The sequence below is a fragment of the Mustelus asterias genome, chromosome 31, assembly GCF_964213995.1.
Source record: "Mustelus asterias chromosome 31, sMusAst1.hap1.1, whole genome shotgun sequence".
Classification (NCBI taxonomy): Eukaryota; Metazoa; Chordata; class Chondrichthyes; order Carcharhiniformes; family Triakidae; genus Mustelus; species Mustelus asterias.
The window spans coordinates 9136941-9162479 of record NC_135831.1 but is presented as its reverse complement, the minus strand read 5'-3'; the positions used below and the strand labels follow the sequence as shown (position 1 = coordinate 9162479).

The window sequence follows — 25539 nt, the reverse complement described above, 5'->3', positions numbered from 1 at the left end:
AAGCGAGGAATAATCAAGGTTAGTTAGCATGGCTTTGCAGGAGGAGATCATGCCTATCAATTTGATTGAAGTGTTCAAGGAGGTGACCAGGTGTGTAGATGAGGGCAGTGCAGCTGATGTCGTCTACATGGACTTCAGTAAGACTTTTGACAAGATCCCGCATGGGAGACTGATCAAGAAAGCAAGAGCCCATGGAATCCAGGCCAATTTGGCAAATTGGATCCAAAAGTGGCTTCGTGACAGGAGGCAGAGGCTAATGGTTGAAGGTTGTTTTTGTGTCTCGACTGTGTCCAGTGGTGCTAGGTCCCTTTGCTGTTTGTAGTGTCCATTAATGATCTAGACGTGAAAGGAGGAGGTATAAGCGCTCGGTTCACAGATGATATGAAAATTGGCGGTGTGGTAAATGGCGAGGTGGAAAGCTTTAGATTGCAGGATGACATAGACAGGCTGGTCAGATGGGCAGAACGGCAGCAAATGGGAATTTAACCCCAAAAAGTGTGAGGAGTTGCATTTCGGAGGTCTAACAAGGCAAGGGGATACATAATGAAGGGTAGGACGCTAAGAAGTACAGAGGACCGGGAGACCTTGGGGTGCATGTCCAAAGATCCCTAAAGACAGCAGGACAGGTAGATAAGATGGTTACCAAGGCATATGGGATACTTGCCTTTATTAATCGAGGCATAGACTATAAGAGCAGGGAGGTGATGATGGAGCTGTATAAAACACTGGTGAGGCCACGGCTAGAGTACGCTGTGCAGTCTGATTTCCACACTAGGAAGGATGTGATTTCACTAGAGAGGGTGCAGAGAAGATTCACCAGGATGGTGCCTGGGCTGGAGTGTTTCACCTATGGACAGAGGCTGGTTAGGCTGGGGTTGTTTTCTTGAGAGCACAGAAGGCTGAGGTGATCGAGGTATACAAAATTATGAGGGACATAGGATGGATGGAAAGAAAGTAACCTTTCCCCTTAGTAGAGGGGGGCGATAATCAGGGGACACGGATTTAAGGTAAGAGACAGGAGATTTAGAGGGGATTTGAGGAAAATCTTTTTCACACAGAAGGTGACAGGAATCTGGAAGTCACTGCCTGAAAGGGGAATAGAGGCAGGAACCTTCACTTAGATGAGCGCTTGAAACACTGGAGTGTGCAAGGTTATAGACCAAGTGCTGGAAAATGGGATTAAAACAGATACGCGTTTGACGGCTGGCACAGAGAGGATGGTTCGAAGGGCCTCTTTCTGTGCTGCAAAACTCTCCGACTCTCTCTTCAACTGGCTAAACTTTTCAACAAGGTGCTTCACAAATGGGGTTCAAAGTTTCAAGTGGGCTCTCTCCGTCAAACTCCTCTGCATCTTCGACACCCCTTTCACTTTCTAGTTGCTCCCTTTCTAGTGCAACCACATCCTTCCGATAGTGGGTGGCACGATGGCACAGTGGTTAGCACTGCTGCCTCACAGCGCCAGGGACCCGGGTTCGATTCCCGGCTTGGGTCACTGTCTGTGTGGAGTCTGCACGTTCTCCCCGTGTCTGCGTGGGTTTCCTCCGGGGGTCTCCGGTTTCCTCCCACAATCTGAAAGACGTGCTGGTTAGGTGTGTTGGCCATGCTAAATTCTCCCTCAGTGTCTGCACGGTGGTTAGCACTGCTGCCTCATAGTGCCAGGGACCCGTGTTCGATTCCTGGCTTGGGTCACTCACTGTGCACGTTCTTCCCGGGTGTGCATGTGGCTTTCCTCCGGGTGCTCCGGTTTCCTCCCACAGTCCAAAGGTGTGCTGGTTAGGGTGCACTGGCACCTAACCAGGCAAAATTGCCCCTCAGTGTCAGGGGGATTAGGAGCTTAAATACATGGAGTTACGAGGATAGGGCCTGGGTGGGATTATTGTTGGTGCAGACCCAAAGGGCCGAATAGCCTCCTTCTGTATTGTCGGGATTCTATGATTATGATCATAGCTTATCATCCAACTCAATATCCTGATCCCCCCCCCCCCAACCCCCGCCATATCCCTCAATCCCTTTCGTCCCAAGAGCGATGTCTAATTTCTTCTTGAAATCAGACAATGTTTTGGCCTCAACTACATCCCGTGTAGTGAATTCCACACATTCGGCACCCTCTGGGGTGCTGAATGGGGCATCCTCAAACTATGACCCATAGTTCTGGACTCTCCCACCATTGGGAACATTCTTTCTGAATCCACCCTGTCTCACCCTGTTAGAATTTTATAAGTTTCTATGAGATCCCCCTCTCACTCTTCTAAACTCCAGTGACTACAATCCTAACCAATTTAGCCTCTCCTCATATGACAGACCTTCCATCTCAGGAATCAGCCTGGTTAAACCTTCGCTGTGCTCCCTCTATAGCAAGGACATCCTTCCTCAGGTAAGAACACCAAAACTGCACACAACACTCCAGATGTGTGGCCTCACCGATACAATTGCAGCAAAACATCCCTCTTCCTAATTTCAGTCCAAAATGGTCGTCCCTCATCCATTCCCATCTCCATTTTTAAAAATAGTTCTTTTCAGTTAATTCCTCACTCTCAGCATTTCATTCATTTGAAGTCTGTCTCCTACCACCGTGAAAACCACGTCTTAGCTTCTATTTTTGTTCTGTTTTCGTTACAACCAAAAGTAAGAGCTTTCTGAAGAGCAGATTCCAAATGTTACCTGGTCTATTACTCCCATCAATTAGGGCAGAAATCCAACACTGCCCTCCCACTTGTGGGTTCCCTCACCTCCCATTTAAGACAACTCATAAAGCACTTCAATAAACTCCCTCGCACAAACTACTCCCGTTGGGAGTCGCAGCCAAATTCAGATCTAGTTTCTCCCTCTCAATCACAGTTCAGGCTTTATTACTAATATTAAGGGTCTTCCAGAACAACATATACATCTGTGTAAGCCAGCGACACTTTCCCACCATTGGGGTATAGATTACAAAAGCAGGGAGGCTATGGTGGAGTTGTACAGAACTTTGGTGAGGCCACAGTTGGAGTACTGTGTGCAGTTTTGGTCGCCAGATTATAGGAAGGATGTGATTGCACTGGAGGGGGTGCAGAGGAGATTCACCAGGGTGCTGCCTGGGATGGAACATTTAAGTTATGAAGAGAGGTTGGATAAGACCATGAGACATAAGAGCAGAATTAGGCCACTCGGCCCATTGAGTCTGCTCTGCCATTCAATCATGGCTGATATTTTTCTCATCCCCATTCTCCTGCCTTTTCCCCACAACCCCTGATCCCCTTATTAATCCAGAACCGATCTATCTCGGTCTTAAAGACACTCAATGACCTGGCCTCCACAGCCTTCTGCAGCAAAGAGTTCCACAGATTCACCATTCTTGGGTTGTTTTGTTGGAGCAGAGAAGACTGAGGGGCGACCTGATCGTAGTGTATATTACGAGGGACATGGACGGAGTGGATAAGGAGCAGCTGTTCCCCTTAGTTGAAGGGTCAGTCATGAGGGGACATAGGTTCAAGGTGAGGGGCAGGAGGTTTAGGGGGGGATGTGAGGAAAAACCTTTTTACCCAGAGGGTGGTGAGGGTCTGGAATGCGCTGCCTGGGAGGGTGGAGGAGGCGGGATGCCTCACATCCTTTATAAAGGACCTGCATGAGCACTTGGGACGCCATAACATTCAGGGCTAAGGACCAAGTGCTGGTAACTGGGATGAGGTGGGAGTTCAGGTGTTTCTAATGTGCTGGTGCAGACTCGATGGGCTGAAGGGCCTCTTCTACACTCTATGATTCGATGCAAGTTATCGATTTAGTTCTCACCTTGAGATCTTTTGAATACAGAATTTAAAAACGTATTCATCAGTGAAAAACCACTGACAGTAACAAGTTAAAACCAGCACTATTGGATATTGTTTTCTCCAGTGCAATGTTGAATGAAGACTATTTCACTGCACAATTACAGGATAACAAAAAACAATTACTTTTCTTATTAAACTTTCACATTTTGTGGCGCGATTGTTTGAGAAAAGAACAAAGTGCCTCGGTTCACAATGAAGGTGCCGCGCGCGATGGCACAGTGGTCAGCGTTGCTGCCTCACAGCGCCAGGGACCCAGGTTCAATTCTGGCCTCGGGTTTTTAATTTATTTATTAGTGTCGCAGGTAGGCTTACATTAACGCTGCAATGAAGTTACTGTGAAAATCCCCTAGTCACCACACTCCTGTTCGGGTAACACTGACAGAGAATTTAGCATGGCCAATCCCCCTATCCAACACGTCTCTCGGACTGTGGGAGGAAACTGGAGCACCCAGAGGAAACCCACGCAAACATGGGGAGAACATGCAGACTTTGCACAGAGTGTGACTCGAGCTGGGAGTCGAACCCAGGTCCCTCGCACTGTGAGTCAGGGGTGCAAACCACTGTGCCACCGTGACTTGTGTGAAGTTTGCATGTGCTCCCAGTTTCTGCGTAGGTTTCCTCCAGGTGCTCCATTTTCCTCCCCACACTCCAAGATGGGCGTGCTAGATGGATTGGCCATGCTAAATTGTCCCTTAGTGTCCAACGATGTGCAGGTAGGAGGATTGGCCATGTTAAATTGCCTTTTAGTGTCCAAAGATGTGCAGGTTAGGAGGATTGGCCATGCTAAATTGCCCCTTAGTGTCCAAAGATGTGCCGGTTAGGAGGACTGGCCATGCTAAATTGCCCCTTAGTGTCCAATGATGTGCAGGTTAGGTGGATTGGCCATGCTAAATTGCCCCTTAGTGTCCAAAGATGTGCAGGTTAGGGGGATTGACCATGCTAAATTGCACCTTAGTGTCCAAAGATATGTAGGTTAGATGGATTGGCCATGCTAAATTGCTCCTTAGTGCCCAAAGATGTGCGGGTTAGGTGGATTGGCCATGCTAAATTGTCCCTTAGTATCCAAAGATGTGCAGGTTAGGAGGATTGGCCATGCTAAATTGCCCCTTAGTGTCCAAAGATGTGTAGGTTAGATGGATTGGCCATGCTAAATTGCTCCTTAGTGCCCAAAGATGTGCCGGTTAGGTGGATTGGCCATGCTAAATTGCCCCTTAGTGTCCAAAGATGTGCAGGTTAGGAGGATTGGCCATGCTAAATTGCCCCTTAGTGTCCAAAGATGTGTAGGTTAGGTGGATTGGCCATGCTAAATTGCTCCTTAGTGCCCAAAGATGTGCCGGTTAGGTGGATTGGCCATGCTAAATTGCCCCTTAGTGTCCAAAGATGTGCAGGTTAGGAGGATTGGCCATGCTAAATTGCTCCTTAGTGCCCAAAGATGTGAGGGTTAGGTGGATTGGCCACGCTAAATTGCCCCTTAGTGTCAGGGGGATTAGCTCGGGTAAATGCATGGGGTTATGGGGATAGGACCTGGGTGGGATTGTGGTCGGCGCAGACTCGATGGGCCGAATGGCCTCCTTCTGCACTGTAGGGATTCTATGATTCTAACTGGTAGCAGATGAGCTGCACTCTTAGAACCGCGGGCAGGCTGACGTCAGCCAAGAGTACAGGGTGATGGGGAGGTGAGATGCTCATCATCTGATAAGCACCGTTTTATCAGCTCCAGTGGGAGAGGCTGCTGTTAGCCCTGGTGATAAGCTGCCACTGGGACAAAAAAAAGGGGAAGCTAAATTTCAATCAGAGAATTTACGAAGGCATTGCACAAATCTGTGCCCACCGAAGGCAGAATCGGCACATTCTAATTATTCCAAACAATAAAAGCAAAGACTACTTTGTTTGCTTTACCTTGTAGACTTGTCCATAGGTGCCATTTCCAACAACTTCCACCAGTTCAAATATACCCGCAGGGTCCTGTGGGGAGGGGAGCAAAAAAAACATACATTGAGTAAAGCAGAGTTTTTCAGGTATCACAACTATGTCTAAAATCTGCAACTTTTGCATCCAAAAAGACAAAACCGCCACCACATTCCAGAGTAACGCTACTTCAGTAATGGCTGCTTTGATTTGACTTGCTGGGCAGAATTTTCCCATCCCGTCCCCCCACCATGGGAATCCTAGCGGGCGGACACGGACTATGCAAAGGTTCAGACTTGTTGGTTAGCTCAGTTTATTTATTAGTCATAGGTAGGCTTACATTGACACTGCAATGAAGTTACTGTGAAAATCTCCCTCGTCGCCACACCCCGGCGCCTGTTCGAGTAACACTGAGGGAGAATTTAGCACGGCCAATCCACCCTAACCAGCACGTCTTTCGGACTGTAGGAGGAAACCGGAGCACCCGGAGGAAACCCGTGCAGACAGTGGGAGAACGTGCAGACTCCGCACAGACAGTGACCCAAGCTGGGAATTGAACCTGGGTCCCTGACGCTCTGAGGCCGCAGCGCTAACCACTGTGCCACCCCTATGGCTTGGCCATGCCAAATTGCCCCTTAGTGTCACACACACACACACACACACGCACACACAGTCGCACACAACACACACACACACAGTCGCACGCAGACGCAAACACACACACACACAGTCGCACGCAGACGCACACAACACACACTCACACACACACACAGTCGCACGCAGACGCACACAACACACACTCACACACACACACACACACACACAGTCGCACGCAGACGCACACAACACACACACACAGTCGCACGCAGACGCAAACACACACACACACACACACACACACAGTCGCACGCAGACGCACACAACTTCTCAGGCTCTAAACAAACAACTGTCTCTTTCTCTGATGGAGAGCGATGCCTATGGTCTCTTGTGGCCTCTGGCTAATTACTAATACCCTCAGGACAATTAGAGATAGATAATTAATGTTGTCTCGCTAGTGTTAACCATACCCCCAAAACATATTTAACCTAAGACCCCCACGATTGGTGCCAAGAATTAGGAGATCCATGAAAACTCATGGGAGCATACATTTAAACCTATAAAAACACAATATAATGTTGCCAAAGAAAAACAAGTGTTAGAATCTGCCGGAGATCAACCTTTTACCCAAACCCAGTTTATTTTTCATTGAATGTAAAAGTTCTTATAAACACTTCTTATACAAATACTTTTTACAGTGGTTGCCTTCGCGGCCTCACAGCGCCAGGGATCGATTTCAGCCTTGGGTGACCGTGTGAAGTCTCGCCGTGTCTGCGTGGGATTCCTCCGGTTTCCTCCCACTGTCCGAATACATGCAGGTTAGGCTTTAAGTTTATTGCTTGGTGTCACAAGTAGGTTTACTGCAATGAAGTTACTGTGAAAACCCCCCAGTCGCCACACTCCGGCGCCTATTTGGGTAACACTGAGGGAGAATTCAGCACGGCAACACACCTAACCAGCACGTCTTTCGGACTGGGGGGAGAGGAAACCGGAGCACCCGGAGGAAACCCACGTAGACACGGGGAGAGAACGTGCAGACTCCGCGCAGACAGTGACCCAAACCAAGAATTGAACCCGGTTCCCTGGCGCTGTGAGGCAACCACTGTGCCACTGTGTCATTCGTGTGGATTGGCCATGCCAAATTGCCCCTTAGTGTCCAAAGATGCACAGGTTAGGTGGATTGACCATTTTGAATCATAGAATCACTACAGTACGGAAAGAGGCCATTCGGCCCATTGAGTCTGCACCGACCACAATCCCACCCAGGCCCTACCCCCATATATTTTACCCACTAATCCCTCTAACCTACGCATCTCAGGACACTAAGGGGCAATTTTAGCATGGCCAATCAACCTAGCCCGCACATCTTTGGACTGTGGGAGGAAACCGGAGCACCCGGTGGAAACCCACGCAGACACAGGGAGAATGTGCAAACTCCACACAGACAGTGACCCAAGCCGGGAATCGAACCCAGGTCCCTGGAGCTGTGAAGCAGCAGTGCTAACCACTGTGCTACCGTGCTGCCATGTTAAATTGCCCCTTAGTGTACAAAGATGCCCAGGTTAGGTGGATTGGCCGTGCTAAATTGTCCCTTAGTGTTCCAAAATGTGTAGGTTAGGGGCATTAGTGGGGCAAAATACATGGGGTTATGGGAATAGGGTAGAGGTGAGGGCCTGGGTAAGATGCTCTGTCAGAGTGTCAGTGCAGGCTCGATGGGCCAAATGGCCTCCTTCTGCACTATAGGGATTCGATGATTCTAATAGTCAAGCCCAGCACAGGGGAGCAGTAGCAGAATTTTATAACACCAATTGCTGCTACCAAACCTCTGATCAACATAGCCAAGGAATGCCTTGCGCTTTTAACAAAAAAACAGCCAAGGCCCAACAGAAACCTGAATCAGTTCATTTTTCTTCTGTGGTGGAACAGTTCAACAATATTTTAGACACAAGCCCTTCATCCAGTCTGTTTCTGAGGGCAAAATATCATCGAATGGATATTTCTCTTCCTCAAATGGTAACGCTTGCCTCCAAAGGCCAATTATCCGCACTTTAGCAGATAAAGCACGTCAAATGGACACTCAACTTCCCTGTGATGTGCTTGCTGCCTGTGCACTCAGGAGTAAAAACAAGCAGAAAAACAACTGAATAATGGGCTACTCTTTCCGCCGTTGCAATCATCAAACCACCCGTTTCCCAGAGGAATAATCATTAATTTTCTGCCAACCACTGACTTAGAAACATAGAAAGAAACATAGAAAAACTACAGCACAAAACAGGCCCTTCGGCCCCACAAGTTGTGCCGAACATATCCCTACCTTTTAGACCTACCTATAACCCTCCATCCTATTAAGTCCCATGTACTCATCCAGGAGTCTCTTAAAAGTCCCTACTGAGTTTGCCTCCACCACCACTGATGGCAGCCGATTCCACTCGCCCACCACCCTCTGTGTGAAAAACTTCCCCCAAACATTTCCCCTGTACCTACCCCCCAGCACCTTAAACCTGTGTCCTCTCGTAGCAGCCATTTCCACCCTGGGAAAAAGCCTCTGAGAGTCCACCCGATCTATGCCTCTCAACATCTTATACACCTCTATTAGGTCTCCTCTCATCCTTCGTCTCTCCAAGGAGAAAAGACCGAGCTCCCTCAGCCTATCCTCATAAGGCATGCCACTCAATCCAGGCAACATCCTTGTAAATCTCCTCTGCACCCTTTCAATCTTTTCCACATCCTTCTGCATTCTGCAGACTTGCTGCATTCTGCCCCGAGACCGAGACAACATCTGCAATAAACTGCAGCTTGCACAGCACAACTACATAGTCCATAAGACTACAAGATATCAGAGCAGAACCAGGCCATTTGGCCCATCGAGTCTGCCCCGCCATTCAATCATGGTTGATAAGTTTCTCAACCCCATTCTTCCGCCTTTTCTCCGCAACCTTTGATCCCCTTACCAATCAAGAACCTATCTATCTCCATCTTAAAGACACTCAATGACCCGGCCTCCACAGTCTTCAGTGGCAAAGAATTCCACAGATTCACCACTCTCTGGCTGAAGATATTCCTCCTCATCTCGGTTCGAAAGGTTTGTCCCTTTAGCCTGAGGTTGTGCCCTCGGATCCTAGTCTCTCCTACTGGTGGAAACATCCTCTCCACGTCCGCTCTATCCAGGCCTCGCAGTATCCTGTAAGTTTCAATAAGATTTCCCCTCATCCTGCCAACGAGTGCAGATCCAGAGTCCTCAACCGTTCCTCATACGACAAGCTCTTCATTCCAGGGATCATTCTCATGAACCTCCTCTGGACCTTCCTCAGGGCCAGCACATCCTTCCTTAGAAACGGGACCCAAAATTGCTCTCAATATTCCAAATGTGGCCTGACCAGAGCCTTATACAGCCTCAGCAGTACATCCAATACCACACAGTCTAACCCGTAGTCTCTTCAAATGAGGACCCCGCAGCCCCCTCTCTCTCTGCCAGGGACTCCAGTTCGAATCTTCAGCTTTCGCAGAGATTCGTTTTGGACGAGTCCCGAGGTGACAGTCAGTCTACTGTTGTGGAGGGAGAAAAGAAGCAAGGAATACGTCAGAAAAGGGGAATCTGTCCCACCTGGGAGACACACTTTGCAAATTTCCTGCGATGCTTTTGCCTTTAACTGTGCGGAACCTATTGTGAAACTGCATGCTCAGACGCATCCTTATCTAGGTAAAGCATACATCACAAAACTAAAAGTTTAGAGGAATGAGAGGGGATTCCAATTCGATTTATTATTGTCACATGTATTGGGAGACAGTGAAAAGTATTGTTTCTTGCGCGCTATACAGACAAAGCATACCGTTCATAGAGTGCATAGGGGAGAAGGAAAAGGAGAGGGTGCAGAATGTAGTGTTACAGTCATAGCTCGGGAACAGGAAGATCAGCTTAATATATATGCGGTTCATTTAAAAGTCAGATGACAACAGGGAAGAAGCTGTTCTTGAGTCGGTTGGTACATGTTTTCTGACTTTTGTATCTTTACCCCGATGGAAGAGAGAATGTCCGGGGTCGTGGGATCCTTGATTGTATTGGCTGCTTTCCCGAGGCAGCGGGAAGTGTAGACAGAGTCAATTAAAAGCAAAATACTGTGGATGCTGGAATCTAAAACAAAAACAGAAAGTGCTGGAAAAGTGCTGGAAAATCTCAGCAGGTCTGACAGCACCTGTGGGGAGAGAATAGGGCCAACGTTTCGAGTCTGGATGACCCTTCGTCAGAGCTGAGAACAAAGAGAATCAGCAGAGGGGGGGGGGGGGATGCTAAAAGTGTCCATTAAGTGATCAGAATGCGTGAAAGGCAGAACAGAGGTACAGATTGTTGAAGGGAATGCCTGAGGAAAGTGGCAGTTGCGTTGAAAGGGGGGGGGGGGTGGAAAAATGGAAGTGAGAAAGAAGAATGATAAAATGGATGAATGAGATGAAACAAAATAAATGGGGTGAAGGTGGAGGGGAGAGTTAATGCTCTGAAGTTGTTGAACTCAATGTTCAGTCCGGAAGACTGTAAAAGTGCCCAATGGGAAGATGAGATCCTGTTCTTCCAGTTTGCGGTGGGGTTCACTGGAACATTGAAAGAGGCCAAGGACGGACATGTGGACAGGAGAGCAGGGTGATGTGTTGAAGTGGCAAGCGGCTGGAAGGACCGGTCCGGTACTGAGTCCGTCCGCAAGGAGGACCCCGACCTTCCTGTCACTATACTAGAGGCAGCACTAAATGTCGACGTTACAAAGTACTGTAGCTACCGCCCGACAGCAACAAAACAGTCTCAATTATATTCCATCTCCACAATGCCAGTGCCAAGAGGGAACTCCCATCTCCTTGAATGGCAAGAGCCTGAAGAGTGAACAATCCTTGCTTCCCTTGGCTGTTCCCCTTGACCTGTACCTGACATACAAAAAAACACCCCAGCAAGACAGCAGCAAAGTGAGAGAACTTCCTCAGCAAATTTGCTGACTCTTCATGGGGTGCAAATGCTCAAAACTTAAGGACCTCAGCACCTGCCATTGTCTCTTCACCTGTAGAGCACTGTGCACCAGCACGAGACAACTCATCCCACACCAGTCATACCCAGCTCAGCACAACAATGAATCTCAGGTGCCCTCTGACTCCCCTGGCTCCCAATCCTAAGCAACATTCCGCACTCCCTGCCCCCCCTCCCCATTCCCTTCACATAAAGATGGAGATTGTAACAAGGAAGTCCCCCCCATGGCGACACTATATTTAAGAAAACCCACCAACTTTCTCAGAAGACTAAGGAAATTTGGCATGTCCGCTACGACTCTCACCAACTTTTACAGATGCACCATAGAAAGCATTCTCTCTGGTTGTATCACAGCTTGGTCTGGCTCCTGCTCTGCCCAAGGCCGCAAGAAACTACAAATGGTCGTGAATGCAGTCCAATCCATCGTGCAAACCCAGCCTCCCATCCACTGACTCTGTCTACACTTCCCGCTGCCTCGGGAAAAGCAGCCGGCATAATCAAGGACCCCACACACCCCGGACATTCTCTCTTCCACCTTCTTCCATTGGGAAAAAGATACAAAAGTATGAGGTCACGTATCAACCGACTCAAGAACAGCTTCTTCCCTGCTGCCGTCAGACTTTTGAATGGACCTACCTCGCATTAAGTTGATCTTTCTCTACACCCTAGCTGTGACTGTAACGCTACATTCTGTACTCTCTCCTTTCCTTCTCTATGAACGGTATGCTTTGCCTGTATAGCGTGCAAGTAACAATACTTTTCACTGTACCCCAATACAGGTGACAATAATAAATAAAATCAAAGAAGGTTTACAGCAACCCAAGTCTGCCCTCACAAGGACCTTACCAACCTACTTGCTGCCTGCCTCCCATCATGCCAACATGCAGGGCTAAGACCAACATGTAAAGGAGTAAGTCGAGGCCCTGTGGCAGCAGGGATGGAATTAATGCGTCAAAACTGAAAACCATTTCCTCATCACAGATCCCACACCCCATCTCGAATCACAGAATCCCTACAGTGCAGAAGGAGGCCATTCGGCCCATCGAGTCTGCACTGACCACAATCCCACCCAGGCCCTATCCCCATAACGCCATGCATTTACCCTAGCCAGCCCCCTGACACTAAGGGACAATTTATCACGGCCAATCCTCCTAACCTGCACATGTTTGGACACTAATGAGCAATTTAGCCTGGCCAATCCACCTAACCCGCACATCTTTGTGGAGTGTGGGCGGAAACCGCAGCACCCGGAGGAAACCCACGCAGACACGGGGAGAACGTGCAGACTCCGCACAGAGAGTGAGCCAAGCCGGGAATCGAACCCGGGTCCCTGGCGCTGTGAGGCAGCAGTGCTAACCCACTGTGCCACCGTGCCGCACCTACCCGGCTTTAACCTGCTACACCAACATTGGGCTCTCATGAACCGTTTCCGCAGTGTTGTGTAGCAACAAGTGGTGCCTTGCGGGGACCCCGGGCTGCAGCTGTGGTGCACCCCAATCAGTGACTCACGTCACTGAGGACCGTCCCCCTGGCAACATTCAGTCGGGGGCTTGGGGACTTCCATTCCGTCACTGCGGAAGCTATTGCCTGGCTTGGTGATTACTGCACACGCTAATAATTATAGCGGTGCTTGGAGACCAAGCAGAAGTCAAAACCAAACTCTCTCTGTATATTTTGCCCAGAAAGGAAAAAACAAGCAAAGATGGCAAAGTTTGCTTTTGTACCAGAAATATGGCACTAAATTCAGCAAAGTTAGCATCGAAAAACGTTCCTTTTCAATTTATTCCTGGGACGAGAGTATTGCTGGCAAGGCCAGCATTCATTCCAGATCCCCAAATGCCCCCGGAGAAGGTGGTGTTGAGCTGACTTTTTGACTCAGGGCGGTTAAGTGCAGTGTGGCTATACCCACAGTGCTATTGATTCCAGGGTTTGAAGGGGCTGTTGTATGAGGAGCGGTTGAGTAGCTTGAGCTTGTACTCGCTGGACTGCAGAAGAATGGGGGGGGGGGGGGGGGGGGATTTGATTGAGGTATATAAAACACACAACAGGATTGATAAACCAAATGTTCCCCCTTCTAGAACAGTCTAGGACAAGCGGTCATAGTTGTAAAGTAAGAGAGGAGAGGTTCAAGACAGAGATAAGGAGCAGCTACTTCTCACAGAGGGTTGTGAATCTATGGAACTCACTGTCCCAGAGTGTAGAAACGTAGAAAAACTACAGCACAAACAGGCCCTTCGGCCCACAAGTTGTGCCGAACACATCCCTACCTTCTAGACCTACCTATAACCCTCCATCCTATTAAGTCCCATGTACTCATCCAGGAGTCTCATAAAAGACCCTATTGAGTTTGCCTCCACCACCACTGACGGCAGCCGATTCCACTCGCCCACCACCCTCTGTGTGAAAAACGTACCCCTAACATCTCCCCTGTACCTACTCCCCAGCACCTTCAACCTGTGTCCTCTCGTAGCAGCCATTTCCACCCTGGGAAAAAGCCTCTCAGAGTCCACCCGATCCATGCCTCTCAACATCTTATATACCTCTATTAGGTCTCCTCTCATCCTTCGTCTCTCCAAGGAGAAAAGACCGAGCTCCCTCAGCCTATCCTCATAAGGCATGCCACTCAATCCAGGCAACATCCTTGTAAATCTCCTCTGCACCCTTTCAATCTTTTCCACATCCTTCCTATAGTGAGGCGACCGGAACTGAGCACAGTACTCCAAGTGGGGTCTGACGAGGGTCTGAGATAGCTGCAGTGTAGTGGGAGCAGAATCAATCAATGGATTCAAGAAAGAGATAGATAAATATTGATCAAAAGCGGGATAAAGGGCGTTGGGGAAAAGGCAGGGAAGTGGACTTGGGGTGAGATGGAGATCAGCCATGACCATATAGAATGGCAGAGCGGGTTCAAAGGGCTGAATTGCCGAATCTCGCTCCTAATTCCTATGTTCCTATTCTAAGGACTGACTCAGTCAGGATGGGAGATGAGCTTGCAAGGTGGTGGTGCTCCCATGAGCCTGGTGCCCTTCCCTTGGGTGCTGGAGGTTGGAGGGTACAGAACCCTTGCTGCAATGCCCCTTCTAGGTGGGTACAGCAGGGCTCGCTCATTATTGAGCAAAGGTGCATTTCTGAAGTCTTCTAGTTAGTTTGTTCGACTTCTCAAAGTGACACGCCTTGTACAGAGGCACAAAGTAAATCAGAGACTCCCGACAGTGCAGGAAGAGGCCATTTGGCCCATCGAGTCGGCACAGACAACAATCTCACCCGGGTCCTATCCCTGTAACACCACATATTTACCCCTCCTAATCCCCCTGACACTAAGGGGCAATTTAGCATGGCCAATCCACCTCGCCTGCACATCTTTGGACACTAAGGGGCAATTTAGCATGGCCAATCCACCGAACCTACACATCTTTGGAGGAAACCTGAGCACCTGGGGGAAACCTACGCAGACACGGGGGTAACTACTGCACCATCCATATAGAATAGAATCAGAGAATCCATACAGTGCAGAAAGAGGATATTCAGACCGTTGAGCCTGCACCGACAACAATCCCACCCAGGCCCTATTCCAGCAACCCTACATATTTACCCTGTTAATATCCCAGACACAAAAGGAGCAACTGAGCAATGTCAACCAATCTTTGGTCTGTAGGAGGAAACTGGAGTACCCAGAGGAAATCCACGCAGGCAGAGGGAGAATGTGCAAACATCACACAGGCAGTTACCCGAGGCTGGAATCGAACCCGGGTCCCTGGCGCTGTCAGGCAGCAGTGCTAACCACTGTGCCACCGCGCTGAGCAAATGACTACAACAGCGCACCTACTGGAAAGGGAGTTAGTCAACATCAACATCTACAGAGACAAAGCATACCATTCATAGATTACTTGGTGGAGAAGGAAAGAAGAGGGTGCAGAATGTAGTGTTACAGTCAGAGCTAGGGGGTAGAGAAAGATCAACTTGATCTATGGTAGGTCCATTCAAAAGTCTGATGGCAGCAGGGAAGAAGCTGCTCTTGAGTCGGTTGGTGCGTGTCCTCAGACTTGTATGTTTTTCCCAATGGAAGAAGGTGGAAGAGAGAATGTCCGGGGTGCGTGGGGTCCTTGATTATGCTGGCTGCTTTTCAAAGGTAGTGGAAGTGTAGACAGAGTCAATGGAGCCGCTGACTCACCTGAAGCCCCTTCTTCAGGTGAGTCACCTGAAGAAGGGGCTTAAAGCTCCGAAAGCTTGTGTGGCTTTTGCTACCAAATAAACCTGTTGGACTTTAACCTGGTGTTGTTAAACTTCTTACTGTGTTTACCCCAGTCCAACGCCGGCATCTCCACATCATAACCCATCCAAGCTAGTCGCTTTTCGTGGGTTGACCTTCAAGAAAGCTGCTCTGACATTTGCAATGGTGATCTCAGATACAGGTTCATCCAGGGCTTCCAGGGTGGAGGGCATGCTCTCGCTGACCTCTTGCTCAAAATGGGCATAGAATGCATTGAGCTCATCAAGGAGGGGTGCGTTGCAGCTGACGATCTTACATGCCTTCATCTTGTACACAGGGTTCCAGGGAGAAGGCAGGAGAATGAGGATGAGAATCATATTAGCCATGTTTGAATGGCAGAGCAGATCCGATGGGCTGAATGGCCTAATTCTGATCCTATATCCTATGGTCTATTGGCTTTTGGTCAGGGTAGGAGCCATACCGAGCTGTGATATATCCGGAAAGGATGCATCTGTAAAAATTGGAGGCACAATGATAAGCATTGTTCTCTCAGTGCCAGGTTGGAGTCCAGCTTTGGGTGACTGTCTGCGTGGAGTCTGCACCTTCTCCCCATGTCAGTGTGGGTTTCTTCCTGGTGCTCCGGTTTCCTCCCACACTCCAAAGATTTGATTTTGATTTGATTTATTATTGTCACATGTATTGAAATACAGTGAAAAGTATTGTTTCTTACGCGCTATACAGACAAAGCATACCGTTCCTAGAGAAGGAAAGGAGAGGGTGCAGAATGTAGTGTTACAATCATAGCTAGGGTGTAGAAAAAGATCAACTTAGTGTGAGGGTGAGGGTTGGATTAATTGGCCATGCTAAACTGTCCCTTAGTGTCAGGGGGATTAGCAGGGTAAATGCATGGGGTTACAGGAATAGGGCTTTCGTGGGATTGTGGTCAGTGCGGACGGACTCGATGGGTTGAATGGCCTTGTTCTGCACTGTAGGATTTTGTTTTTAAAAGCCAGCGCGGGCATGCCAAATTTCCTTCGCCTCCTGAGAAAGTAGAGGCGTTGCTGTCGTGTTTTACTCCGCTTTCTGGTCACGGCGGAACATTTCCATCATTGGGATGTGGGTAAAGCTGACATTTATTCCCGTCTCAAGTTGGCGCACGCTGCAACACGTTCTCAGGTTACACAATGCATTCTGGCTTGCAAGGTGCCAGAGCTATTTCAGCAGCAGGAGCCAGTAAACTGTAACGGGGGGGGGGGGGGCCGGCGGAAACTGGCAAATAAATATCAGATATGGAGCATATTTTTAAATTCGGCCATCAGCTTTAGTAAGACAAAACCCACAGAGCAATGAAACCGAGCTTCCTTCATCAAGTTAAGCTACCAGGAATGAGCAGCAGCAAAGCGGAGGTGTGAATAATATATATATATATATATCAAGCTGCCATGAGCCCTGCAACATTTAAGACAGGAAAAGACGGCTACCTATATTTTGGTTTTATTTATACTGGCCGTGAAGATGTACCGCAGCTGCTGTGTAGTTTGTCCACAAGTGCTGTGCAATAAATCTTTGAGGCATTTAATTACCAAACATGAAATATTCAAGGAGAACCAACGTTTTTTCCTTTAATTGTATAATATGGAAAACACCTGAGCGTAGGGACAATTTATACCAGCAAGGTGTGGGGGAGGGGTGCTCAGAAGTTAAGCAAAAGCACAGGGGAAACAGACTAAGCGTCGTTCACACATTTGTCTTAAAGTGACAAATCTTTTCTGTTAATGAAGTGGAATTTTATCATCATTCATATCTCTGTCACGAGCATTTCTCAGCTCCCTCCCAACATCTTATGCGCACAAGCTCGCGCGCACAAACATCGCGGCACAGTCGCTGGCACTGCTGCCTCACAGCGCCAGGGATCCGGGTTCGATTCCCGGCTTGGGTCCACTGTCTGTGCGGAGTCTGCACGTTCTCCCCCCGTGTCTGCGTGGGTTTCCTCCGGGTGCTCCGGTTTCCTCCCACAGTCCGAAAGACGTGCTGGTTAGGGTGCATTGGGCCGTGCTAAATTCTCCCTCAGTGTTACCCGAACAGGCGCCGGAGTGTGGCGACTGGGGGATTTTCACAGTAACTTCATTGCAGTGTCAATGTTAAGCCTACTTGCAACACTAAGAAATAAACTTTAGGGGTGCTTAGAAGCAAAGGCAAGAGGGGAAACAGAATCAGCGTTATTCACGCATTTAGAAACTTAGAAACCCTACAGTACAGAAAGAGGCCATTCGGCCCATCGGGGTCTGCACCGACCACAATCCCACCCAGGCCCTACCCCCATATCCCTAAATAGCTACCCGCTAATCCCTCTAACCTACGCATCTCAGGACACTAAGGGGCAATTTTCGCATGTCTGATCAACCTAACCCGCACATCTTTGGACATGAATGGAACAAATCTCCTGTGTGAATTCCTATTAATGAAATGGAATTTTCGCATTCACATCTGTCGCAAGCATTTCTAAACTCCCTCCCAACATCATACAGCACACGCTCGCACAGACAAACATTTTTTAGTGCACTGCATTTGGACACAAGTGAATCATAGAATCCCTGCAGTTCAGAAGGAGTCACGATGTGGAGATGCCGGCGTTGGACTGGGGTAAACACAGCAAGACGTTTAACAACACCAGGGAGAAGGGGCTTATGGCTCCGAAAGCTTGTGTGGCTTTTGCTACCAAATAAACCTGTTGGACTTTAACCTGGTGTTGTTAAAACTCTTACTGTGTTCAGAAGGAGGCCAGTCGGCCCATCGCGTGTGAACAGCTGTCCTTTTAAAAAAAAAAGCAGCACCTCAAGCAATCTCTACAAATCCACAGCAACAGCGACTGGGTCAAAAAACAGATCTTATTTAAGATCTTATTCTACTGCACAACAGCTATGAATAAACATTTTGCTGAGGAAACGTATTACATGGAGTAGTCTGTCTCGGGGAGGGGAGGGGAGAACAGAACAGCACTGTGCATGAACAGTGACAGCTGCTCAGGCCTAATGTGCAAGTGAATGAAGCTCGTTTGGAGACTAACGGGCAAACCAGAAAATCTCGGAAAACATGAATACACATCAATCAATCCATGGCTTGGAGAGAGAAAAGGCAGGTTAATGCAGCGATGGGCAGCCTCAGCGAGTGAGTGGGCCGCATGTGTGGCTCTCCCTTATCTCAGTGGACCGCAAGATTGAAATCAGGCTTGTTCACTAAGCATGACCCCATGAATCAGATTGAAAACATTTAACACCAAAGATGTGCAGGTTAGGTGGATTGGTCATGCAAAATTGCCCCTTAGTGTCCAAAAATGTGCAGGTTAGGTGGATTGGCCATGCAAAATTGCCCCTTAGTGTCCAAAGATTTGTAGATTAGATGGATTGGCCATTCTAAATTGCCCCTTAGTGTCCAAAGATGTGCAGGTTAGGTGGATTGGCCATTCTAAATTGCCCCTTAGTGTCCAAAGATGTGCAGGTTAGGTGGATTGGCCATTCTAAATTGCCCCTTAGTGTCCAAAGATGTGCAGGTTAGGTGGATTGGCCATGCTAAATTGCTCCTTAGGGTCCAAAGATTTGTAGATTAGGTGGATTGGCCATGCTAAATTGCCCCTTAGGGTCCAACGATGTGCAGGTTAGGTGGATTGGCCATGCTAAATTGCCCCTTAGGGTCCAACGATGTGCAGGTTAGGTGGATTGGCCATGCTAAATTGCCCCTTAGGGTCCAAAGATTTGTAGATTAGGTGGATTGGCCATGCTAAATTGCCCTCAAGTGTCCAAAGATATGCGGGTCGGGTTGATTGGCCATGCTAAATTGCTCCTTCGTGTCCAAAGATTTGGATGTTAAGTGGATTGGCCATGCCAAATGTGTGGGGTTACGGAGATGGGGCTCTTTTGGAGAGTCCAGACGTGATGGGCAGAATGGCCTGCTGCACTGTAGGGTTTGTGGATGAATGCAAGCTTTTACTGAAGTGTGCAAGCTGAAAGTGGTTGCCAAACAAACCCTTGTAGAATTTAATGAACGGATGAACGATTTGTCAGGACTACCTACACCAGTACAAAGCCTTAGCCAGAGATGCAGGATGACGGGGTAAAAATGTAGCTCGTGTAAATTTGCGCCGGATGAAAATATTGTTAACGACGTGGGCTGAAATGTGACATACCGTCTCCCAAAGAGTCTCCATACCCCCATACCGTTTCCCCCAGAATCTCCATACCGTCTCCCCCAGAGTCTCCATACCGTCTCCCCCAGAGTCTCCATACCGTCTCCCCCAGAATCTCCATACCGTTTCCCCCAGAATCTCCATACCGTTTCCCCCAGAGTCTCCATACCCCCATACCATCTCCCCCAGAGTCTCCATACCCCCATACCGTCTCCCCCAGAGTCTCCATACCCCCATACCGTCTCCCCCAGAGTCTCCATACCCCCATACCGTCTCCCCCAGAGTCTCCATACTCCCATACCGTCTCCCCCAGAGTCTCCATACCCCCATACCGTCTCCCCCAGAGTCTCCATACCCTCATACCGTCTCCCCCAGAGTCTCCATACCGTCTCCCCCAGAGTCTCCATACCCCCATACCGTCTCCCCCAGAGTCTCCATACCCCCATACCGTCTCCCCCAGAGTCTCCATACCGTCTCCCCCAGAGTCTCCATACCCCCATACCGTCTCCCCCAGAGTCTCCATACCCCCATACCGTCTCCCCCAGAGTCTCCATACCCCCATACCGTCTCCCCCAGAGTCTCCATACCCCCATACCGTCTCCCCCAGAGTCTCCATACCCCCATACCGTCTCCCCCAGAGTCTCCATACCCCCATACCGTCTCCCCCAGAGTCTCCATACCGTCTCCCCCAGAGTCTCCATACCCCCATACCGTCTCCCCCAGAGTCTCCATACCCCCATACCCGTCTCCCCCAGAGTCTCCATACCCGTCTCCCCCAGAGTCTCCATACCCCCATACCGTCTCCCCCAGAGTCTCGATACCCCCATACCGTCTCCCCCAGAGTCTCCATACCCCCATACCCGTCTCCCCCAGAGTCTCCATACCCGTCTCCCCCAGAGTCTCCATACCCCCATACCGTCTCCCCCAGAGTCTCCATACCCCCATACCGTCTCCCCCAGAGTCTCCATACCGTCTCCCCCAGAGTCTCCATACCGTCTCCCCCAGAGTCTCCATACCCCCATACCGTCTCCCCCAGAGTCTCCATACCCCCATACCGTCTCCCCCAGAGTCTCCATACCGTCTCCCCCAGAGGTCTCCATACCCCCATACCGTCTCCCCCAGAGTCTCCATACCGTCTCCCCCAGAGTCTCCATACCGTCTCCCCCAGAGTCTCCATACCGTCTCCCCCAGAGTCTCCATACCGTCTCCCCCAGAGTCTCCATACCGTCTCCCCCAGAGTCTCCATACCCCCATACCGTCTCCCCCAGAGTCTCCATACCCCCATACCCGTCTCCCCCAGAGTCTCCATACCCGTCTCCCCCAGAGTCTCCATACCGTCTCCCCCAGAGTCTCCATACCCCCATACCGTCTCCCCCAGAGTCTCCATACCCCCATACCGTCTCCCCCAGAGTCTCCATACCGTCTCCCCCAGAGTCTCCATACCGTCTCCCCCAGAGTCTCCATACCCCCATACCGTCTCCCCCAGAGTCTCCATACCCCCATACCGTCTCCCCCAGAGTCTCCATACCGTCTCCCCCAGAGGTCTCCATACCCCCATACCGTCTCCCCCAGAGTCTCCATACCGTCTCCCCCAGAGTCTCCATACCGTCTCCCCCAGAGTCTCCATACCGTCTCCCCCAGAGTCTCCATACCGTCTCCCCCAGAGTCTCCATACCCCCATACCGTCTCCCCCAGAATCTCCATACCGTCTCCCCCAGAGTCTCCATACCGTCTCCCCCAGAGTCTCCATACCGTCTCCCCCAGAGTCTCCATACCCCCATACCGTCTCCCCCAGAGTCTCCATACCGTCTCCCCCAGAGTCTCCATACCGTCTCCCCCAGAGTCTCCATACCGTCTCCCCCAGAGTCTCCATACCGTCTCCCCCAGAGTCTCCATACCCCCATACCGTCTCCCCCAGAGTCTCCATACCGTCTCCCCCAGAGTCTCCATACCCCCATACCGTCTCCCCCAGAATCTCCATACCGTCTCCCCCAGAATCTCCATACCGTCTCCCCCAGAGTCTCCATACCGTCTCCCCCAGAGTCTCCATACCGTCTCCCCCAGAGTCTCCATACCGTCTCCCCCAGAGTCTCCATACCGTCTCCCCCAGAGTCTCCATACCGTCTCCCCCAGAGTCTCCATACCCCCATACCGTCTCCCCCAGAGTCTCCATACCCCCATACCGTCTCCCCCAGAGTCTCCATACCCCCATACCGTCTCCCCCAGAGTCTCCATACCCCCATACCGTCTCCCCCAGAGTCTCCATACCCCCATACCGTCTCCCCCAGAGTCTCCATACCGTCTCCCCCAGAGTCTCCATACCCCCATACCGTCTCCCCCAGAGGCTCCATACCCCCATACCCGTCTCCCCCAGAGTCTCCATACCCGTCTCCCCCAGAGTCTCCATACCCCCATATCGTCTCCCCCAGAGTCTCCTTACCCCCATAGTCTCCATACCGTCTCCCCCAGAGTCTCCATACCGTCTCCCCCAGAGTCTCCATACCCCCATACCGTCTCCCCCAGAGTCTCCATACCCCCATACCGTCTCCCCCAGAGTCTCCATACCGTCTCCCCCAGAGTCTCCATACCCCCATACCGTCTCCCCCAGAGTCTCCATACCGTCTCCCCCAGAGTCTCCATACCGTCTCCCCCAGAGTCTCCATACCGTCTCCCCCAGAGTCTCCATACCCCCATACCGTCTCCCCCAGAGTCTCCATACCCCCATACCGTCTCCCCCAGAGTCTCCATACCCCCATACCGTCTCCCCCAGAGTCTCCATACCCCCATACCGTCTCCCCCAGAGTCCACACAACTCTGTTCTGGGGAAGAGTATTTGCTGAACCTGCGCATGCTGATTTCGGCTAGTTTGCATTTTGCCTCCACAATACCGTGGAGCTCAAAACCTTCCCACTCATTTCCAAATGGTGTTACCGCCCCGCGCAGAGCTTCCCAACAGCCCGTATCCACGCCTCGGGCGAGTTCGTCCACCTTCGCTTCCGCATGCTGCCCACCAGTTCGCCAACTAAATATCACCCTTCCTGAAAATAAGCCCCGAGCAAGGGAGCTGAACACTGGCTATCAGAGCTGGCGTTGTCAGTACATTCCAACACTCTGATCTGCATTCCTGTCATGCCATCTAATACAAAGACTACCTTGGCTTGGCCAGAAATACCAACCACACATTCAGTAACTGTATGCCACACATATGACTGCAATTCAAAAAGAAACACAGGCACACATCCAATGTGAATACGTCATTAGATTCTGTTTCAAGACCTAATTGAAGCTTGCCATTAATTCAGCTTCCCTTCATCTTCAAAGAGAATAATGGAAGCAAAGTTCCCTCATAAACAGCAGATTCAATTCCCAGTCACGTCTCAACCTCAAGACCTTCACAAGAACTCTTCAACTTCATCAACAAGTGGGTGAAACCTCACATGGCCAGAAAGGGCAGCACGGTGGCACAGTGGTTAGCACTGCTGCCTCACAGCGCCAGGGACCCAATGTTCAATTCTGGCCTTCGGTGACTGTGTGGAGTCTGCACGTTCTCCCCGTGTCAGCGTGGGTTTCCTCCGGGTGCTCCGGTTTCTTCCCACAGTCCAAAGACATGTAGGTTAGGTGGATTGGCCATGCTAAATTGCCCCTTAGTGTCCAGAGATGTGCAGGTTAGGTGGATTGGCCATGCTAAATTGCCCCTTAGTGTCCCAGGATGTGCAGATTAGTTGCGTTGGCCATGCTAAATTGCTCCATCGCTCCAGAATATGTGTGGGGGGATTAGCTGGGTAAATGTGTGGGGTTAAGGGAGTGGGGTGGCGCTGGGTAAGATATTCTGTCGGAGAGTCAGTGTCGATGGGCCAAATGGTCTCTGCTGCACTGTCGGGATTCGCTACAAATACTGTGGCTACCAAAGCTGGTCAGAGGCTGGGAATCCTGCGGAGAGTAACTCACCTCCTGACTCCTCAAAGCCTGTCCACCATCTACAAGGACACAAGTCAGGAGTGTGATAGGATATTCCCCACTTGCCTGGACGAGTGCAGCTCCAAGAACACTCTGGAAGTTTGACGCCGTCCAGGAAACTTCAGCCCGTTTAACTGGCACCCCCCATCCACAAACATCCACTCCCTCCACCAGCGACCGTCAGTGGCAGCCGTGTGGACCACCTACAAGATGCACTGCAGCAACTCACTTTGACAGCACCTTCCAAACCCACGACCACTACCATCTAGAAGGACAAGGGCGGCATGTGGATGGGACATCCAGCACCTGCAAGCTCCCCTCCGAGCCTCTCACCACTTGGAAATATATCGACCGTTCCTTCACTAATCCTGGAATTCCCTCCCTAACATCATTTGTGGGTCAGCCCACACCACACGGACGGCAGCGATTCAAGGAGTAGTTTCTCAGGGGGCAATCAGGGTTGAGCAATAAATGCTGGCCTAACCAGCGATGCCCACATTCCATCAATGAATAAAATAAATTAGAATCAGTGTAAATTGTGATGGCTGATAGGCTGAGGAAATGCATTGCTGAAGCAAAATGAGTAAAATACCCTGCATGCTTTTAATTGTTAATTTAAGGGATGCCACGTTTAAGTTTTATTAGTGTCACAAGTAGGCTTACATTAACACTGCAGTGAAGTTACTGTGAAAATCCCCTAGTTGCCACACTCCTGTTCGGGTAACACTGAGGGAGAATTTAGCACGGCCCAATGCACCCTAACCCGCACGTCTTTCGGACTGTGGGAGGAAACCGGAGCACCCGGAGGAAACCCACGCAGATACGGGGAGAACGTGCAGACTCCGCACAGACAGTGACCCAAGGCCGGGAATCGAACCCGGGTCCCTGGTGCTGTGAGGCAGCAGTACTAACCACTGTGCCGCCATCACTGACAAGACCAGCATTCAGTGCCCATTTCCAATTGCCTTTGCACTGGGCGCAGTTAAGAGACACATTCAGTCTCTGTTTCTCTCTCCACAGATACTGCCGGACTTGCTGAGTTCTTCCATCATTTGCTGCTTTTATTGCAGTCACATTTCAGACTGGGAAAGGGCGGCGATCGATGACAGTTTCAATGGTCACCATTACCGAGATGAGCTTCCGATTCCAATGGTATGAATCCAATTTTAATACCACCAGCAGCTGCCGTGGTCGGATTTGATCCCATCCTTCCAGAGGATTAACCTGGACTTCCGGATTACAAGTCCATCGACATTACCACTGTGCCAACGTCTCCTCCCCTTCTCCCCTCCATCAGTGATGTACAATAATAACCATGCATACCATCAAGGCTCTGGTTTGTTAGCCGGACTGAGCTGACCTCAGTCAGAGCAGCAAAGGAAAAGGCTAAAATCAACCACAATATCTGAGCTTGTTCAGAGATAGGGTAGAATTATTAATCCTCTGATCTCATCTTGTGGGCGGCACAGTGAGCACTGCTGCCTCACAGCGCCAGGGACCCAGGTTCGATTCCCGGCTTGGATCACTGTGTGTGTGTGGAAGTCGCACTTCCTCTCTATCTGTGTGGGTTTCCTCCTGTTTCCTCCCACAGTCTGAAAGACGTGTTGGTTAGGGTGCATTGGCCGTGTTAAATTCTCCCTCAGTGCTACCCAACAGGCGCCGGAGTGTGGCGACTGTGGTTAGCACTGCTGCTTCACAGCTCCAGGGACCTGGGTTCGATTCCCGGCTTGGGTCACTGTCTGTGTGGAGTTTGCACATTCTCCTCGTGTCTGCGTGGGTTTCCTCCGGGTGCTCCGGTTTCCTCCCACAGTCCAAAGATGTGCGGGTTAGGTTGATTGGCCATGCTAAAATTGCCCCTTAGTTTCCTGAGATG

At 50.1% G+C, this 25539-nt stretch overlaps 1 protein-coding gene across 4 annotated transcripts in view; it reads right to left on the bottom strand.

The window, feature by feature from the left end:
- Positions 1 to 5766, bottom strand: part of LOC144481730 (misshapen-like kinase 1) — a 283663-nt gene extending 277897 nt beyond the window's left edge. For all 4 annotated transcript variants that reach the window (XM_078200874.1, XM_078200875.1, XM_078200876.1 and 1 more), the window contains exon 1: positions 5706 to 5766. The gene's annotated coding sequence lies outside the window, so the exon portion shown is untranslated. The remainder of the gene's footprint in view (positions 1 to 5705) is intronic.
- Between the last annotated feature and the right edge of the window lie 19773 nt (positions 5767 to 25539).